We start from the raw sequence: 16,538 nt of genomic DNA, 5'->3' as shown, positions 1-16,538 counted from the left end.
TTTAAAAATCCCACTATAAATCCTGCTGCCCATAACTTGACAGCAGTTCTAAACCAGATACCCAAACTTTCCTAGAGATAAATACAGAGCTTTGTCTTTTCATGGCTGTACAGCAAGTCTGTCTTACATTTGTCTCCCTGCATGTATCTGAGAAGTAGCTGTTCAAACACATGAACGATTCAGTGTGAAAATAAGCCATAATGTTTGATGAGTAAGAAGGATGATAGTTCATCTGCATAGGAATTGGAAAGAGGGCTATCACTGTGATTAAGTCAGAAAAGTCAAACTTATGCAGGGTCTTGGAGCTCTGGGTAACAGTGCTTTTACTTTGAGCAAAGAGAAATGATCAGAGGACTCAAATGGCAAGCATTAAAGTAACTGTTGAGAGGCTGGTGTTTGAAATCTATTACGGCAGGAGCAGGAGAGAAACTATTACAGTACTTCAGATCAGGGTGATAAGGGTTAGTGAGAAAGTTTGAAGGTAAATGTATTGGCAGCCTAAGAAAAACTGCTAAAAATATACACATAAAGCAACAAAAGAACCTGGCTACATTGTAATTTCAAGAAAGTATTAAAATGAAAATTAACAGACCTGATTCCAGAGTTTGTTTTCTTAACTTATGCTTTTTAAAATTCATAAGTTTGTGAATGAAATCATGATAAGTTTGAATATCTGCATAGTTAATCTTGATCCAAGACAAGTGCTGGTATGACATGAAAAGAAGTCTAATTTTATCACACATGAAAAGGGACAAAGTATTTCTATTATGGTAAGAGCAGGATGTTGCATGGTATGATTTATAGTTTACAACTTTCTCTAACACAGAATACGATAAAATGGATTCACTCAGACTTGGAGATGAGTGAAGTGGGTAAGAGACAATTCCACACTAGGAAAGACATGATAGGAGGACTGGGAAACAGGAAAAGAGAAGCATGAAGAGTCATGACACAGGTGGAATCAATTAGGGTGCTGACTGGTTGTGTGTATGTGACCTAGAATAGGTAAGAAAGGAAACCATGAGGACCTCAACATTTCTTCTAGAAAGAATAATGACACTTTTTTTTTTTTTTTTTATCAATGACGTAGTGTAGAGTAGGTGAAGATCCAGGTTGGGGTTTGGGTGATAAAGTGGACAGCAGTGAAAAATGGCTTTGGTTTTGAGTATTGGGGAGGACAACTGCTGGAGATGCACAGAGGAATTCTGGATGCACACTTTCCTTGCAGATAAAATAGATAAAACTGATAGTAATTCTTCTATTTGCCTATTTATACTGTTCTTTCTCTCCTTTTCCTTCACTCCTTTTCCTTGTTTTTTCCTTTTTACTTGTGTCAAGTTTAGAGACTGTAAATAAAACATGAATTTCTTAACTTTCCTTTTTTGTGTGGGTCACAATCTATTCCTAGAAGACAAACTTTGCTTTATGAGTTTCCTGATTAACAGGCACATATTACCACAGTATTCCCAGTGCCATCTTATGCTCATTAATCACCATACTTGAGGTTGCATAGTAAAAATTAGATAGTTATTATTAACAAGGAGAATGTAATGTTTCTGCTTTTCTGTATTTCTTTTTTAACAGTCATTATGCAACAATATCAAAAGCCATGTGCAGAAAGGATATTACCAAGATACACTGTTAACTGGCCTGATCCAAAAATGAAAACATCTGTTTTTATCTCCTTTTGTTATGGCTCACAGCATTCAATGTCAAAAACCAAAATAAACCCTATGACTGAAATCATGCAAACTTGTATTTATTGATTCGGAAATAAGCAGCCTTGCCTCTGTATTAACCAGGGAGACTATAACATTCTGGCTGAAATATTCTACAGTTACTGCTGCTGTCACTCTGAGTTGGCCATGGTCATGTTAACTGTTCCCATCGCTAGACAGGACTCCAGAACTTCCACCTCTGCAATTGCTCATGATTCCTCTGCTCTATCCTTGGTAGGCTTAGGGATATTAATAGGGAGCATTGATAAGTAAGGCTACCCCGCAATATCTCCAGATAGTCACTAGCAGTCATTCTATCTTGAAGGGATTGCTCAGGGTGTCTGGTCATAGGTACCTGTTCTATCTCCAGGTGATGCTTCATTAGCCCCATGTAAACTGAGATCTAAGGTATTTCTTTGTCCCTTTGGAAACCCAAACTTACTGCTTTTAGTCAGCTTTTTTTGCTGCAGTGATGAAAAGACCTGAATAGAACAATTTTAAGGAGGAAAGGTTTATTTGGGGGCTCACAGTTGCAGAGGTCCCAGTCCATAGGCAGTGGCTCCATTTCTCGGGGTGGGAGAGTGTGGTGGAGGGAAATGACTCATATGATGATCAGGAAGCAGAGAGAAACTCCACTTTCCAGATACAAAATATATACCTCAAGGGCCCACTCCCAATTTCCACCTCCTCCAGTCACACTCTGCCTGTCATCAGTTGCCATTCAGTTAATCTCCATCATGGTATTAATTCACTGAGTGGTTGAAGGCTCTCATAACCAATCATTTTACCTCTGAATGTTCTTGCATTTTCTCAAGCATTAGCTTGTGGGGTACATGTGACATCCAGACCACAACATGGCCTGTATCGTCACTGAAACTAAGATCTTCTGGGTAAGATTTTCTTGCTTCAGTCTTCCCTCTCCTCATCTCCTTGTTACTGAGATGGGTGCGCCTCTGAATTTCAGAAAGTGTTTTGATGGTTTAGGGAACCACCTGCCCACCTGGAGCCTGACAAGTACCTATACTTCTCCATTAAAAAAATGAAGATGATCCTGGGTCAGCATTGGAAAAACCTCACGACAGAGGCTCACAGTTTCCTGTCCCAAGTGCCCATCAAATGATGGATGTGTAAACAAACCATGGTATAGCCATACAATGGAGGATTTTTTAGCCACAAAAGTAATGATGCACTGATATTGCTACAACAGGGATGAACCTTGAAATCATTATGTTAAGTGAATAAAGACAATCACAAAGACATGCATCATTCATTTGTATAAAATTTTCCTAACAGTGACATCTCTAGAGATAAGAATTCATTTGCTAGTTGTTTAGGACTGAGGGTGAAAGTCAGAGATAAAGGAATGGTGGAGAGGGCATGACTCTAGTGAACAGGATTTCTTTTTGATGGCTCTAATGAGCAGTGTTTCCTTTCATCTACTGTGTTAAATGATGCAAATACACCAAAAAACACTCACTTGTGCATTTTAAATGTATGAATTTCAAAATACCTTTGTATTTTGATTAATGCATTTGAAACACCAATTGGAATGGTGCTACTACACCCTTCTCCTCATTGCCACTAGTTTATTTGGGGCCACGAGGTTCACCCCCAGCCAGATTTTAGTAATAATTATTTAGTAACCAACTGTCTAGGCATCACAGCACCTAGTGGATCCAAGTTTTAGTTCTTCCCAGAGGTTAATTTTACACCTCTGTGGAATAAGGTGTTCTGTGCAAGAAGTTTTGAGAGGTGGGATAGAAGTGGATTGGGTTTGGACACCTGCAGTGTCAGACACCTGTTGGGAAGTTCAAGGAGGCAGGTGCAGTCTTCTTCCACATGCCGTCCCTTCCGCATCTCTCCTGGCCCCATGCCCTTCCCATCCACATAGCTTGTCAATATATAGAATAACCATTAAAAAAAAACACTTAGATTAGTTTTAGACCTTCCTTTCCCTTTCCTCCAACAAGCTTGATCTGTCATTATAAGAAAAGTATGCAGTTTGTGAAAAGTGGTTTTCTACTTTCTTGATGTTTTCCTGTTTGCAAAGATAATATTTAAGTCAGTGATGGAGTGTATTAGGAAATTGTTAGTAATAATATTTAGTGAGGGCTGGGGAGATAGTTCAGTTGGTAGAGTGCTTGCCTCGCGAGCACAAGGCCCTGAGTTCAATCCCCAGCACCACAAAAAAAAAAAAAAAAAAAAAAAAAAATATATATATATATATATATATATTTAGATATATATATATGTATATTTAGTGAGAGTTAATATCTCTCTTTTCCCTTAACTGCCACCTGAGAAAATAAAACCTGCCAAAGAACTGTGGCATAACTAATGAGAACAAATAAAAATTTAGAAAAATAATAACTGTTGCCTAGTCAAATGAAATTACAAAACCTCACTAGCAGGGCAAATCATGCTTTACCTCATGTCACTACTGAGGGGTTTAAACAATTTAAACTTCTTCACCATAAACCATTTATGCACAAATGTTTATGCTTGTGTCTGGTTTTCTCCTTCCATTCCGAATATTTGTTATCCTATTTTTCATTTCCAGCATTTCAATTTACTCTTTTTTGCAAGTTCAATTCTTTCATGGATATTCTCTATTGAGACATGATCTTTACACTTTCTCTGGTTTATGCATGGTTTCCTCTTTCCTTTGAAATGATGAAATGTAGATGATTCATGATAATCGCCATTCTAATTTGGGTGAGATGGAATCTGAGGATAGTTTTGATTTTCATTTCTATTATTACTAAAGATGTTGAACACTTTTTCATGTTTCTGTTGATTGCTTGTATATCATCTTCTGTGATGTGTCTGTTCATTTCCTTTAGCCCATTTGTTGATTGGGTTATTTGTATTCTTGGTGTAGAGTTTTTTGAGTTCTTTATATATTCTGGAAATTAGAGCTCTATTGGAAGTATAAGTGGCAAAAATTTTCTCCCACTCTGTATGCCCTCTCTTCACATTGCTGATAGTATCCTTTGCTGAGAGAAAGCTTTTTAGTTTGAATCTATCCCAGTTATTGATTCTTGCTTTTATTTCTTGTGCTATGGGAGTCCTGTTAAGGAAGTCTGATCCTAAGCCAACAAGTTGAAGGTTTGGACCTACTTTTTCTTCTATAAGATACAGGGTCTCTGGTCTGATTTCAAGGTCCTTGATCCATTCATTCTGTTGCATATGGATTTCTAGTTTTCCCAGCACTGTTTGTTGAAGAGGCTATCTTTTCTCCATTGCATTTTTTTGGCACTGTTGTCTAGTATGAGAAAACATGCATTTATTAGAGTTTGTGTCTGTGTCCTCTATTCTGTACCATTGATCTACCTATCTATTTTGGTGCCAATACCATGCCATTTTTGTTACTATCGCTTTGTAGTATAGTTGAAGTTCTGGTATTGAGATACCCCATGCTTCACTCCTCCTGCTAAGGATCGTTTTAGGTATTCTGGGTTTCTTATTCTTCCAGATGAATTTCATGATTGCTTGCTCTATTTCTGGGAGGCATGGCATTGGGATTTTAATTGGAATTGCATTGAAGCTGTAGATGATTCAGAGTATTTTTCTAGTAAATGCAATATGTGATCTTCCTCAAGGATACATTCCCTTGAACATTATCCTGTGGATGGGCCACTCAGTGTCTTTCTGTATGTCTTTTTTGAAAACCAAAAACGGATATTCCATATAATACAGTATGGTAATTCTGCAAATCAGGTTCTCCCAGCTCCCCAGAGATGTTTTTGCTATTGTTATTGGTTGTAGTTTCTGAATTTGTTCTCTGAAGTCTGTATAGGTTGCATGCAGCCACTGAATGATTCTACATGTTATTAACAATGTGGTAATGATTAGATAGAGACTTCTTAAATGCTTGGGCCTGCATGCCCCTCATTATTTGTCAAGGGTCTCTGGGCACACATCAAAGCATGCCTTCATTACTCAACCATGCTTGGCTTTATATCCTGCTTGCCCTGAGCTTTATGAGCATCCAGAGGTGAGAATTTCAGTCCCTGTCAGGTCTTCTGTAAACATGTACCCTCCCCTGGCCATGTGCTTTGTTTGGCCCCTCTAGAGTTTCAGAAATTTGTCATAGCTCTTTACCTTATTTTCAAGATTTGGTTCTTAAGTTTCCACTAAGGCAACTGAGAAATAAAAAACCAGGGAAAAAGAAAAGAAAGAAAATGTCCTTGGGAAAAAGACTTTACAAACCGAATCAAATCTTGTATGATCAAATGCAGAGAAGCTTGAAGGGGCTCTTCTAGGAAGGAACTGCAATGGAGGTTAAATTGTGAGGATTTTCTAGGAAAGAGGTTTGAAACATTCTTTAGGCCCATTTTTTTTTTTTTTTTTTTTTATGGTTGACAGCTTGCATGTGTGGCAAATATGGGCTAACAGTTTTCATCCCATGAGGGAAGGGACTGAGTCAAATTGAAATTCTACAAAGATTGCTGTTTGTACCAGGATCTGTCATTTTTTCTTCAATAAAAACTCTGCAGAAAGCTGCAAGCCTTTTGATAATTTCCAGTCCTGAAAAAGTCAAGTTTAATCATTTCTGTGGGTTCTCTTATCAGTTTTATGCAGGACAGAGTTTTGGAGGTCCTCACTCTGATTTTTACTGTCTCTCCATTTCATGAAGGTTATATGACACATTTATAATTTTTAATATAAAATGTTTTCAAATTTCACTGTTATTTCTCTACTGATTCTGAGGTATACAGAAGTGTACATATTTGGGGATTTTCAAGATCTTTTAGAATTAATTTTTAATCAAATTTCTTCAATATATTTGACAATATATTTGCCTTTAGCAATGTTTCTCTATATTATTCCATTGTTTTGTGTAGGCCTCTCCAGATGTCTGTTAGGTAGGGTTGCTTACATTTTTTAAACTCCAGTTTCCCATATCCTTATTTCCTTGAAAGGAATTTGTAGTTCATGTCTGTTATCACATTATGCTCTGTGTAAGGAACTGTAAAGCTTTGTTCTATACTTTTTATATTTAAGTAATATATAACTTTTAATTGTTATAGTAAAGTAATCCAACATTAGTTTGACAAATTTTCTCTGTTTACTTTTGGACTCCCATGAGACTTTTCTAGAATTTTGTAGAAAACCAAATGTGACAACAAATTTCTCTCTGGTAGGGAAAGAGAGAAACCCCTTTCCTTTTTCTAGTCCCTTTCCAAGTGCAAGGCCATAAGTACCTCCTCCTCAAGAACATATGGCAAGGGAACTCACTGATAAAATACACTTTTAGACAGATGAGCCTAAGAACATCCAGATCCATTCTGTCTTGGATGGTTATGATAAATGAAGCATTGTTTTTGACTTTATTATTTAATTTTGGAAAAAAAATATTGTAATTAGCACATAAATTATACAAATTAATGGGTATTTTTGCTACTGGAAATATCTTTTTAATATAAATACTTTTAGGTCTATCAAAGTAATAAAATCAATTGTGTAAGTCATTAAATGTAAATTTTAATAATTATATACATTTAATATTTTTAGTGCCTCCTTTTCTCACTATACATTATTCCAGTTTGATCAATACTTCTTATGACAACTGTTGTTATAAGACCCCAGGAAGTATTGAAAAATTAAAGAAATAGCAATAAATGACCAAACCCACTTATTTCAGAATTTTGAGAGATATAGTGTGTTAATTACACAAAATTGCATATTGCAGGTAGATCTCTCTATACATATATGATGCAGGTATACTTTACCTCCTTATGGAAATAAAATCGATCATATCCAAACTCAGGTCTACCCTTGAAATTCAATGTCTTTTTTCTTGTTGTTTATTTTAACCCAGGTTTTCCTATAACACCAAATCTTTGAATCCTCCTTACTCTTTAAATTTGGTGACCAATATAGTTGGATCAAAAAAGAGAACCTCGAGCATATATAAGGAGTGTTCCAAAGGTAGCAGACACCACCCAGTATGTCCATATACAACCCCTCCAACTGCAAACAGTGTGCTTTAGAGGGAATATCAGTCATGCACCCCACTATGGGACACCCAGAACCATAACAAACAGACTACAATGCCATACTTTGATCACAACACCTGTACACTCTGAAATATATACATAGAAACCCACATTGGACTTAACAATGTTGGATACTTGGAGTTTTTCTTCAGGAAGATATGCAAATCTGTACCCCATTAAAGGGAATAACTGGTACCCAAAACACATAGGGTTAAGGCTTGTCTTCTCTGACCCAAAAGAATGCTAAGAAGTATCTGAGCACACCAAACATTAGAGGTGGTCTTAAAATTAACAACTGTTGTTATAAGACACTAGAAAGAGTTGAAAATGGACAAAAAAGCATTATTTTTGACTTTATTAAATTATCTAATTTTGGAAAAAATTTATTGTAATTATTAACATATAAATTATATAAATTAAAGGGGGTTCTGTGCTACTGGAAATATCTTTAAATATCTGAAGAGTATGGGGAAACTTGGAGGTAAATCTGAGGAGTGTCATGCATTTTCTAAAGGTACCACAGTCTGATGAAATCCATATCAGAAAAACTCAATAATAAATCTCCCCACTCAGTATACATTAACATAAAAAACTTAAAATTCAATTTTGATGTTACAGATATTACTTTTTGTATGGAATCAGATATTCCCTCATTATTTCATTTTGCAATCCTCAACCCATTTGTAATTCTCCTAATGTTTTAAATCATCAATGGGAATTATTATCTGTTTTCTGACCTCAGGTTACTCACTCTTCAGTCTCTCATTTTGCTAGTGAATTATGGGCTTCTGTCTGAAATTACTTTATCTTCTACCAATTTTATTCCTTTTAAAAATCTTTGTGTTATCCTAATCTTTTATTTTCTCTATCTATTCTCCCCATTTGGCCATTGATCTCTCCTGTCCCTTTCAATCTGTACATGGTGTATTGATAATTTAAATATATTAATGACTGAATTCTCAACCTATACTAGAACATTACTGAAATTTTGTAACTGGATTTGAGAAACTATGGAAAACATTTTCAAAAATGTTTTTCTAAGGTTTATTAGTATAAGACTTTGCTCTAAAAAATTGCAGTGGACAGTATTGAATATCTTCTTCAAAGTAGTGCTAATGCTGGAAATGGCAGAGCATACATACTGGGTGGAATATCAATACTTGAGTATTCACTTAGTCTGGAGTACTTAAGAGAAGGAAGCTCACTAAATAGTCCCATGGATTAAAAAGAAGAGTTAATAATTGGAGCAGATGGGTAGACATGCAAATAATATGAAAAATCAAGGGAGGAAGACATGCCAAATAGCCCACAACACTTCAACAATTGATTCCCCATTGACACCAAGTGGAAGAAATACCAGAAAACAAATTTAGAAACTGCATAGTTAAAGTGTTCAATAAACTCAAAGAAGATATAAGAAATAAACTAATAAGATAAAGGAAGTAAAAATCATTTCAATAATAGAGATGTTGAAAAGACCATACATAAATCCTGTCAATAAAAGTTTAGTAGAAAACATCAATAGATTGGACAACATAGTAGACAAATATTCAGGTCTTGTAGACAAAAATAGAGTCAACAGTAAAGAAATGGTGTTAAGAGACCATGACCAGAATGTTAAATAAATCTGGGATACTATTAAGAGAACAAATCTAAAAATCATTGGTGAAGAAGAAGGCACCAAGATGCAAACTAAAGGAATACTCAAACTTTTCAATGAAATAGTACCCCAATTTTTTCAAACCTTAGGATTGTGAAGGCTATCCAAATTTAGAACCTCAAATACATAAGATCAAAAATGATACTCTCCAAAAATCCTATATGGTTAAAATGCCCAATATAGAGAAAAAGGATAGACTTTTGAAACCTTCAGGAGGATAATATCTGATCATATTAAGAAGTGAGCCAAAAAAAAAAAAAAAAAAAAAAAAGAGGTAAGCCAATCATAAGTACTACAGATTTCTCAACTCAGAACCTAAAAGCCAGAAGGGTTTGGAGTAATATATACCAAGACTGCAAAAAGATAAGAGGTGTCAACCAAGATTACTATCTCCAACATCCAACAAATCTATCCTTCAGTATTGACAATGAAATGTAAACATTTCATGATAAGGAGAAACATAAAATATCACTATCACTAAGCCCACATTACAAATCTTCCTTAATGAAATATTTCACACACAAAAAGAGAAAAATACATATCATATCAAATGTGTCAATGTATCTCATTAGAGGAATAGTCAATTAAATGAGAGTCAAGGCTGAATTAAGCATTAGAAACAAAACACCAGGAAATAAAACTCGTGTTCTTTATAATAATACTGAATACAAGTGTTGTAAACTCTCCAATCAAAAGACATAGATTAACAAAGTGAATTAAAACACCAGACTCAACCATGTGTTGTTAACAACAGATTCCCCTTATAATCAAAGACATTCACAGACTGAAAGTTAAAGGGTGCTAAAATATATACCATGCAAATGGAGAACAAAAGCAAGCAAAGGTAGCTACTCTCATATCCAACAAAGAAGACTTTGAGTTAAAATTAATCAGAAGAGTCCAAGAAGATCACTTAATAAGGTAACCATCTGGCAATGAGATATGATTGTAAATATCTATGCACCAAATGGTGGAGCACCTACATACATAAAACAAGCTCTACTAAATATAAAGAGTCAAAAAGACCTCAATACACTGGGTGACTTCAACACACTTATCTCACCAATAGGCAATTTTGACATATACTACAGAAAAGACTCTTCAGAATTAAAATGCCATTAATAAAGTAGAATAGACATATATATAATATTTCACCCATCAACACCCAAATTCACTTTATTCTCGGTGACATTTGGAACCTTCTCTAAATTAGACCATATTTTATTACAAAAGTGAAGACTTAAAAATTTCTTGCATCCTATTAGATCATAATAGAATTAAATTAGAAACCAATAATAAAACAGAAACAGAAAACATTCTATACCTAGAGATTAAGGAATATACTTTTGAATGATGAATGGATCATAGGAGAATTAAAAAATATTAAAAATAAAAATTTCTTATAAGCAAATGGGAACAGATGTACAACATATCAAAATGTCTGGGACAGTAAGAGGCAGGTCTCAAAAGAGAGTTTGCATTGTTTTTGTTTTCCTTCCTTTCACTTTCAGTCTGTGGATGTCTTTGCCTTTAAGGTGAGTCTCTTGTAAACAACGTATGTTTGAGTCTTGTTTTTATATCACTCTGCCAATCTATGCCTTTTAATTGAAGACTTCAGACCGCATAGATTCAGTTTCATTTTACAGAGCTTTTATTTCTTTCCATTTTTATTTCTAATGCACTCTGTGCCTTACACTCAAAAATGAAAAGATTCCAAAGAAATAATCTAAAGTTACATCTCAATACTCTAAAGAAGAAAAAGCTTATTCCAAAATAATTAGAAGACAGGAAATGATTAAGATCAGAACTGAAATGAAGGTGTGGGTAAAAAATAAAAATACAAAGGATCAGTACAACAATGAGTGAGATTTTTGAAAAGATGATATTAAGCCGTAGCCAAACTATCAAGAAGTAAAAGAAGAAAAACATTGACAAAGTTAGACAAGAAAATGCAAATATCACCACAGACACTTCTAAAATTCAGAGAATGAGTAGAAACAATTTTGAAAACTTTTATGCCAATAAACTGGAAAATTTAGAAGTTATGAACAAATTTCTAGACCCCTATGATGTAGTCGAACTAAACCACGAGGACATAGAGAACTAAATAGATCAGTATTAAGCAATGAGATTGAAGCAGCAATTAAAAGCCTTTCAACAAAGAAAAGCCCAATGCCAACGTCAATGCCAATTTTCTTTTTTCTTTTTTTGATTTTCTTTTTTTAAAATATTTTATGAAATAGAAAAGAAGGGAACACTCAGAAATACATTTTATGAGCCAAGTGTCACCTAGATACCAAAATCAGAAGACAAAACATAAAGGAAACTACAGACCAATATTCCCAATGAACATAGACTGAAAAATTCTTAATATTAACAAACTGCCTTCAAAAAAACATTAGGAGGCAGGCTTTTTCCACGGGGTGATCAAAGATGGCAGACTAGAGGGTGACTGAATCTACTGTCGCTCCAGAACCCAGGATTCAAGAAGGGGAGGCATTGAGAGACTCGGACTAAAATAGAGCCACAGGGTTAGTATCCCCCACAGGGTGAAGCTCGGCCTGGGTGGCAGGCCCGGATATGGGTGGCTTATCAGAGCAGGGCAGGGCAGCTAGAGTCTTGCCCTGGTAGCCCTACTCACTCTGGCTGTGGGCTCCTCCCACACAGACAGCTTCTCAGAGCAGGCCACCCAGTGAGAGCCTTTCTGCACAGAACCAGCTCCAAGTCCCACCAGCAGTGAGCTCCAGCCCGCAGGCAACTTCAGGAAACAGGACAGGGCAGCCGGGGACTTCCACAAGCAGCCAGGCTACCTCTGGCGGGAGGCGCCCTTCAAGGCTAGCTTCTCCAAGCAGACTGCCCAGTGAGAGCCTTTCTGCACAGAGCCAGCTCCAAGCCCTGGAACCAGTAGCGGGCTAGGGGCAGCTTTCTTCGGAAGCACTGCATTGTCAAGTTCCTACAAGACTTCTGGCTACTGAAGGCTGGGAAGTGATACACTGGAAATCCACAGGGACACTATAAGCCAATAGAGGAAATCTGCATATCTCAGAGTCCCACTGACATCTGACCAATATGAGAAAACAGGGGAAGAAAATGTCCCAAACAAACCTAGATACTATATCAATAAAAGCCAATGAGAGCACAGCATAAGAAATGTCAGAAAGGGAGTTCAGAATGTACATAATTAAAACAATCAGGGAAGCAAACGAGGAGATGAAAGAGCAAATGCAGGCATTAAAAGATCACACCAAACAACAGTTAAAAGAGCAAATACGGGAAGCAAGAGATCATTTCAATAAAGAGTTAGAGATGCTGAAAAAAAACCAAACAGAAATCCTTGAAATGAAGGAAACAATAAACCAAGTTAAAAACTCCATAGAAAGCATAACCAATAGGATAGAACACCTGGAAGACAGAACCTCAGATATTGAAGACAAAATATTGAATCTTGAAACAAACTTGACCAAACAGAGAAGATGGTAAGAAATCATGAACAAAATCTACAAGAATTATGGGTTATCATGAAAAGGCCAAATTTAAGAATTATTGGGATGGAGGAAGGCTTAGAGAAATAAACCAAAGGAATGAAGAATCTATTCAATGAAATAATATCAGAAAATTTCCCAGATCTGAAGAATGAAATGGAAAACCAGGTACAAGAGGCTGATAGGACTCCAAATATACAAAATTACAACAGACCCACAACAAGGCACGTTATTATGAAAATACCTAACATGCAAAATAAAGACAGGCTTTTAAAGGCCGTGAGAGAAAACAATGAAAGTTCATTCAGGGGGAAACCAATAAGAATATCAGAATATTTTTCAATTCAGACTCTAAAAGCTAGAAAGGCATGGAACAACATTTACCAAGCCCTGAAAGAAAATGGATGCCAACCAAGAATCTTATACCCTTCAAAACTTATTTCAGATTTGACGACGAAATAAGATCCTTCCGTAATAAACAAAAGCTAAAGGAATTTACAAAAAGAAAGCCGGCATTATAGAACTATCTCAGCAAAATATTCCATGAGGAAGAGATGAAAAACAACCATGCAAATCAGCAATGGGAGAAACAAGCCATAAGGAAGAGCCAAATAAAGGAGAAACCAAATCATGTCAAAAAACAAAAATGAGTCAAATGACTGGAAATACAAAGCATATCACAATAATAACCCTGAATGTTAATGGCCTGAACTCATCAATCAAAAGACATAGACTGGCAGATTGGATTAAAAAGAAAAATCCAACAATATGCTGCCTGCAAGAGACTCATCTCATAGAAAGAGATACCCATAGACTAAAGGTGAAAGGATGGGAAAAAACATACCATGCACACGGACACAGCAAAAATGCTGGAGTATCCATCCTCATTCCAGATAATGTGGACTTCAAGCCAAAACTAGTCAGAAGGGATAAAGAAGGACATTACATACTGCTTAAGGGAAGCATAAATCAGCAAGACATAAGAATCATAAATATCTATGCCCCAAACATTGGCATATCCATGTACGTCAAACAAATCCTTCTCAATTACAGAAATCAAATAGACCACAACACAATAATAGTAGGCGATTTAACACACCTCTCTCACCACTGGATAGATCTTCCAAACAAAAATTGAATAAAGAAATACCATAATGACACAATCAACAATTTAGATTTAACCAACATATATAGAATATAACATCCAACGAAGAACGAATACACTTTCTTCTCAGCAGCACATGGATCCTTCTCTAAAATAGACCATGCTTTTTGCCACATGGCTACTGTTAGCAAACACAAGAAGATAGAGATACTACCTTGTATTCTATCAGATCATAATGAATTGAAATTAGAAATAAATAACAGAATAAAAAACAGAAACTTCTCCAATACCTGGAGATTAAATAATATACTATTATATGATGAAAGGAAAAGAGAAGACATCAGGAAGGAAATAAAAAAATTCTTAGAAATAAACGAGAACAAGGACACATCATATCAAAATCTCTGGGAAACTATGAAAACACTACTTAGAGGAAGATTTATTTCATGGGGCGCATTCAACAAAAGAAGTAGAAATCAACAAATAAAAGACTTAACACTACAGCTCAAAGCCCTACAAAAAGAAGAGCAAACCAACACCAAAAGTAGTAGAAGACAGGAAATAGTTAAAATCAGAGCTGAAATCAACGAAATTGAAACAAAAGAAACAATCAGAAAACTTAACAAAATAAATAGCTGGTTCTTCGAAAAAATAAACAAAATTGATAAACCCTTAGCCACACTAACAAAGAGAAGGAGGGAGAAAACTCAAATTATTGAAATTCAGAATGAACAAGGAAATATCACAACAGACACGAATGAAATACAAAACATAATTATAAGCTATTTGGAAAACCTATACTCCAACAAAACAGAAAACCTTGAAGACTTCAACAAGTTTCTAGAGACATATGAATCACCTAAACTGAACGAGGAGGACATACACAACTTAAATAAATTAATTTCAGGCAATGAAATAGAAGAGGTCATCAAAAGCCTACCAACAAAGAAAAGTCCAGGACCAGATGCATTCTCAGCTGAGTTCTACAAAACCTTTAAAGAAGAACTCATCCCAATACTACTCAAAGTATTCCATGAAATAGAGGAGGAGGGAACCCTCCCAAACTCATTCTATGAAGACACTATCACCCTGATACCTAAACCAGACAGAGACACATCAAGGAAAGAAAATTTCAGACCAATATCCTTAATGAACATTGACACAAAAATTCTCAACAAAATTTTAGCAAATCGCATACAAAAACATATTAAAAAGATAGTGCCCCATGATCAAGTGGGTTTTATCCCAGGAATGCAAGGTTGGTTCAACATACGGAAATCAATAAATGTCATTCACCATATCAACAGACTTAAAGTTAAAAATCACATGATTATTTCAATAGATGTAGAAAAAGCATTCGATAAAATACAGCATCCCTTCATGCTCAAAACACTAGAAAAAATTGGGGTAGTGTGAACATTCCTTAATATTGTAAAGCCATCTATGCTAAGTCCATGGCCAATATCATTCTAAATGGTGAAAAACTGAAGGCATTCCCCCTGAAAACTGGAACAAGGCAGGGATGCCCTCTTTCACCACTTCTATTCAACATCGTTCTTGAGACTCTGGCCAGAGCAATTAGACAAACCAAAGAAATTAAAGGGATACGAATTGGAAAAGAAGAACTCAAACTATCCCTGTTTGCTGATGACATGATTATATATTTAGAGGAACCTGGAAATTCCACCAGAAAAACTTTTAGAACTCATAAGTGAAATCAGTAAAGTAGCAGGTTACAAGATCAATGCTCATAAATCCAATTCATTTTTATACATACGTGATAAATCTTCAGAAAAAGAAATTATGAAAACTACCCCATTCACAATAGCATCGAAAAAAATAAAATACTTGGGAATCAATCTCACAAAAGAGGTGGAAGACCTCTACAATGAGAAACTACAGAACACTAAAGAAAGAAATTAAAGAACACCTTAGAAGATGGAAAGATCTCCCATGTTCTTGGACAGGCAGAATTAATATTGTCAAAATGGCCATACTACCAAAAGTGCTATACAGATTCAATGCAATTCCAATTAAAATCCCAATGATGTACCTTATAGAAATAGAGCAAGCAATTATGAAATTCATCTGGAAGAATAAAAAACCCAGAGTAGCTAAAGCAATCCTCAGTAGAAAGAGCGAAGCAGGGTGTATCGCAATACCAGATCTTCAACTCTCTTACAAAGCAATAGTAACAAAAATGGCATGATAGTGGTACCAAAATAGACAGGAAGATCAATGGTACAGAATAGAGGACATGGACACACCCCCAAATATATACAATTTTCTCATACTAGACAAAGGTGCCAAAAATATGCAATGGAGAAAAGATAGCCTCTTCAACAAATGGTGCTGGGAAAACTGGAAATCCATATGCAACAGAATGGACAAAACTCAACCCTGCACAAAACTCAACCCAAAATGAATGAGGGACCTCGGAATCAGACCAGAGACCCTGCATCTTATAGACAAAAAAGTAGGTCCAAATCTTCATCTTGTTGGCTTAGGATCAGACTTCCTTAACAGGACTCCCATAGCACACGAAATAAAAACAAGAATCAACAACTGGGA

The sequence above is a fragment of the Sciurus vulgaris genome (genome assembly GCF_902686455.1).
Source record: "Sciurus vulgaris genome assembly, chromosome: 5".
Taxonomy (NCBI): Eukaryota; Metazoa; Chordata; class Mammalia; order Rodentia; family Sciuridae; genus Sciurus; species Sciurus vulgaris.
Note: the sequence above shows the minus strand (reverse complement) of the source record.